The sequence below is a fragment of the Otolemur garnettii genome, unplaced genomic scaffold (genome assembly GCF_000181295.1).
Source record: "Otolemur garnettii isolate 467f Iridium unplaced genomic scaffold, OtoGar3 scaffold00175, whole genome shotgun sequence".
Lineage (NCBI taxonomy): Eukaryota > Metazoa > Chordata > Mammalia > Primates > Galagidae > Otolemur > Otolemur garnettii.
This window is the reverse complement of record NW_003852570.1, coordinates 1,383,344-1,388,732: the sequence shown is the minus strand read 5'-3', so window position 1 is coordinate 1,388,732 and position 5,389 is coordinate 1,383,344.

Below are 5,389 nucleotides of genomic sequence, written 5' to 3'. Positions count from 1 at the left end.
CCCATGGATTACCCTACCTCCACTAATTCTCCCCCCTCTCCTATCCTCCCCCTCCTCTTCCACTGTCATCTTGGGCTGTAGTTGAGTTAAAGCTTTCAATTAGAAGTGTCCATCATTACATACTGGTTTCATAGTAGAACTGAGTGAAACCATCTGGTCCTGGACTTTTTTTTTTGTGGGGGGGAGAGTTTGTATAGTTGACGCTATTTCAGTACTTTATATGGGTCTATTCAATGTTTCTGATTCTTTTTGACTGAGTCTAGGAAGGTGGCATGTTCCAGGGTATTGGTCTTTTTCCTCCAGATTTTCATATTTCTGAGAATAGAGTTTCTAATAGTATTCATTAAGTATTTTTTGAATTTCTGAGGTGTCTGTTGTTATTTCACCTTTATCATTTATGATTGTTGATACTAGGGAATTTACTCTTCTGTTTCTGGTTAAGTTATCCCAAAGTTTATAAATTTTCTTTTCTTTTCTTTTTAGTTATTAAGACATTTATATTCTACACTTAGTAAAAGGTTTATAAAACTTATTTATCTTTTCAAAGAATCAATTTTTTTGCACTTTTTGGCTGGGGCTAGGTTTGAATCCACCACCTCTAGTATATGGGGCCATTGTCCTACTACTTTGAGCCACAGGTGCCACCCAGAATCAACTTTTTGATTCATCAATCTTTTGAATAATTCTTTTGTTTTCAGTTTCATTAAATTCTGCTCCAATTTTGGTTATTTCTTTTCTTCTGCTGGGTTTGGTGTTGGAATGTTCTTCCTTTTCCAATTGCTTGAGATGTCTCATTAAGTTGTAGACTTCCTCTCTTTCTGTTCTCTTGAGGAAGGCTTGTAATGCTATTAGTTTACCTGTTATGACTGCCTTTGCAGTATCCCATAAGTTCTGATAATTCATGTCTTCATTATAGTTTTATTACAAAAATTTGGTAATATTATTCTTAATCTCTTCTATGACCCAGCTATCATTCAGCATAAGGTTATCTACCTTCCAAGCCTTTGTATAAGCATGAAGATTCCTGTTGTTAAGTTCAACTTCAATTCTGTGATGGTCCAAGAAGATACAAGGAATACTTTCTATTCTTTTAAATTTTATTAGGTTATACTTGTGACCTAAGTTGTGATCAATTTTGGAAGATGATACATAGGCTGATGAGAAGCATTGTATTCAGTTATCTTGTGGTGAAATATTCTATAGATATCTAATAATTGAAGTTTTTCTATAGTCAGGTTTAAATCCAAAATATCTTTACTTAGTTTAATCTTGGAGGATCTATCCAACACTGCCAAAGGACTGTTAACTATTATGGTGCAGGAAGAAATCAATTTTTTCGTTTGTTAGGGTCACCTTTATAAATTGAGGAGCATACTGGTTGGGTGCATGAATTTTAACAATTGAAATCTCTTCATGTTGGGTGTTTCCCTTCACAAATATGAAGTGGCCATCCTTTTATTTCCTTACCATTGTTGGTTTAAAGCCCATTGTGTATGCAAATCAAATTGCAACCCTTGCTTTTTTCTGATGCCCATTAGCCTGAATCATAGATGTCCATCCCTTCACTTTGAGTCTTTTTATCCTTTAAGGTAAGGTGAAATTCTGATATTCAACAGATATCTGGTCTGAGTTTATATATTCAGTAAGCCTACCCATACCTCTTTAGACAACAACTTAAGCTATTCACATTACTTGAGAGAATTGAAAAGGATGATAGTGTTTTAAGTGTCCTGTTTTTCAAATGTCTAGTGTATATTTTTAGTCTTTAGCCTACTTTGGAAGTTATGTTTTGTTCAAAAGTTTCTGGTTGAGTTTACTTTGGCCATGGACCATTCTGCTGTTCATTATGGAGGATCGGTCTGAGAATATCCTGGAGAACTGGTTTACTTGTGGCACATTTCTTCAATATGTGTATGTCATTAAAGTATTTTATTTCTCCATCATAGATGAAGCCTTGTTTAACTTTATATAGGATCCTGGGATGGAAGTTGTTTTGTTTTAGGAGATTGAAGGTCAAAGACCAAGTTCTTCTGACTTGGAAGGTTTCAGCTAAAAGATTGGCAGTCATTCTGATATTTCTCCCTTTGTATGTAATGCTTTTCTTACGTCTGGATGCTTGTAGAATTTTCTCCTTTGTCTTTGGCGAAGTTAATTACAGTGTGCCTAGGGGATGGTTTATTTGGATTGAGTCTTGCTAGGGTACTGAAACTGTCTGATATCTGAATTTTAGTATCCCTTGCAATCTTTGGGAAATTCTCCTCCATAATCTCTTGCAGTAAAGCATCTGTGTTTTTAGGACCATCCTCTTCTTCAGGAATTTCTATAAGATGAATGTCTGATCTTCTGGAGTGGTCTCACAACTTTACCAGGGAAAGATCAGTTTTTGTTCTCCATCTCTCTGCCTCTTTGAATGTTTGGGCACATGAAAAGCTTTGTCTTAGATTTCTGAAATCCTTTCTTCTGTCTGCTCCACTCTATTATTGAGAGATTCTACTGAATTTTGGAGCTCCTTGAATAATTTTTTTAATTTCACTGAGCTCTGCTTTTGCTTTCTCATTATGTCCATATCCTTGGTAAATTTGTTTTTGAATGCATTTATGTCTTGAGACAACTTTTGTACAACTTTTTGGATTTCAATATCCATCTTTTCCTCCAGTTTATTCATCTTACTTGTCATGCATATTCTGGATTCTATTTCTGACATTTCAGCCATTTGTTTATGAATGGCCTCCTCCAATGTATCCCTTATGTAATTCCTTGGGGGATTTAATTTGCTCTGATTATTCATGTTGTCAGATTTCTTCCTCTGATTCTACTCCATGCTTAATTTCTGTAGTTTGGGTATTAAGACTGGAAGGGTGTGATTGAATTGGAGTTTCCAGAAATGTAGTTAACTAAACCTTTACCAAAGAGCAGGGATTAGTGATTGTGGCTTTTTCCTTACAGCTTTACAAAGGTCCCTTTCAGACCTGAAGCTAGAGACTCTGAGGAGCAAATTGGAGTGATAGGGCAAGCTAGCTCTGACTTGTAGTCAGCCAGCCACTGTCCAATTCTATTGAGTCATAGGATAAGGATTAAATCTCAGCTAGTGGGATATACAGGAAACTGAGTTCCCCTACCCCTCCTCAGCACATACTCCAGGAGGAGTCATTCCTTCCTAGTTCAATACACCATCAATTCAACCTTGGAGTGTCCCTGTGTAAACTGCCTGAGTTGATAGTTTCAAAAGCATTTATCCTGGGCAGTGCCAATCACTCATCAACAGTTTGATCAGTGATCATTAACCTGGCAGTAGTGTTCCACAGGCTGCTTGGATCCAGAAACCCAAGATGATGGAATTTGACTGTTTCTGGTGGTTAAAAGGATGGGAAAATTTGCTCAGGCCAAGATTCAGGACAGAGGAATTGGTGCCTCCTTCCCCGCCCTATGCCACAGCCTTGCCCTGCCGCTGGTAGCCCCACAGGGTTGTGGCCTGCCTGCCTTCAGTGGGTGGAAGCAACAGGGATATGGGCCTGCCTGACACAAGGGAGATCAGTGGCTCCTCTGTGTAATAGTCTACCATCAGAGCAACCTCGTGTGCCTGAAGCCCAGCTCTCTGGCTCCCTCTAGTGTTCAATGACTTCTCTGCCCTGGGCTGGTTGCCGCTATTGGAGTATTCTCACAGAGTTTTCATCTTTGTCTCTGCTGAACTCTGCAGTAGGCCAGCTGTTATTAGAGTTCAGAGGGTGTGTGTCTCTGTCCTGGCCCCACCCCGGGCTGGTGCCACCACCGCCGTGCATAGTCTAGTCTAGTTTGCAACTCTGTCCCATGTATACTCCAGGGCAGGCTGGGGGTATTTTGAGTCCACAAAAGCTGGGACTCTGCCTCAGCCCCGCCCTAGGTGAGTGCTGTCACTGAGAGCTGCACATACTCTCTTCTCAGTCCCAGCTGTGCCCTGTCTGGGTAGGTACCACCGTAGGCATACCCCCAGTTCAGGAACCCTGTGTTTTTGTTCTAGTTATACTCCACTTGTGGCTGCCCTTGGGATAGAGGCCTGGCTCCCTTTGGTTGCCAAGAGAAATGAGAAGCGTTTCTCCAAAATATGACCCTGGGTGTGAGCCCTGTTGCCACCACCACTGCTGTGCTCTGCTGCAGGCCACATTACTCCCTCTCCCACTTGGGTCCCTTGCTCTGCAATCCCCACTTTACTCCTCTGCTGCTGTTTTATTCTCATGCAGCTGTTTCAGCACAACCCACACCATGCCCATACCTCTCAAGAAATTGTCCAACAATATGGACTCTGCAGGGGACAGGATTCTAGACCACTGGGTGGGGGCAGAGGGTGGGCTGGGAGTTCAGAGTTGCGGACATAATATATACTCAGTGTTATGCCAGGTGGGAGAATGCCTAGGCTCACAAGTGAGATCTCTCTGGGGAGGGAGATGCAGTTTTTAGTGGCTCTCTTCCGTGGGATAAAAGAGAGAGAGAGAGAGAGAGAGAGAGAGAGAGAGACTCTGCTTGCTTGTTTGTAGAATGTTCACTGTAAGCCATTATCAAGGGGGAGGAGAATTTCATCCTCTTGGTGATGGGTTTTGTACCTACAGTTTGTTTCCATGAGGTCACAGCTTGCCTCTGCAGGGGTGATATACATTGCTCAATCTTCTCTCCTAGCTCACCTCTAAACCATCAGATTTCATGAGAAAGTTCTGTCCTTTATCTCTCCTTCTGGATGGTAGCCTCTGTGGAAATCTGTTATAGTCTGCCATCTTGCCCCCTCCCCTGTTGATATACTGTTTTCCATCCCTTAACCCTAAATCTTGATTTGTCCTTCAGGGCCAGGCCAGGTGTGTCTCCTGAACACAGCATATAGGTGCCTTGTGTTTTTAAATCTAATCAGTCAGCCTGTACCCCTTCAGTGGGGAATTCAATTTATTGAAATTATTGATAAGTGTGGTAGAATTCTATTCATCTTATTGTGAGATAATTTGTTGTGTAGTTTTATCTTTTGTGCCATTGTGAAAGCTAAATTCTGGTCTTTGGCTTCTAGATGTTTAATTTGGTGGTGGCTCATTGTGGTGTTCAGTATTGATAATAGGTCTAAGTATTTCCTGTAGAGCTGGTCTTGTTGTGATGAATTTCCTCAGTGCTTGTATATCTGCAAAATTTTTGATTTCTCCATAAATTTTGAAGCTAAGTTTAGTAGTATACAGGATTATGGGATGAATTATTTTGTTTAAGGATGTGAAGGTGGATGACCATGCTCCTCTGGCTTTGAATGTCTCAGTTGAAAAGTCTGCTGTCAAGCTAATGGTTCTGACCTTGTAGGTCAATTGGTGCTTATTCCTAGCTGCCTGAAGGATTTTCTTCCTCATCTTCATTTTTGCAGGTTTATTACAGTGTGTCTTGGAGA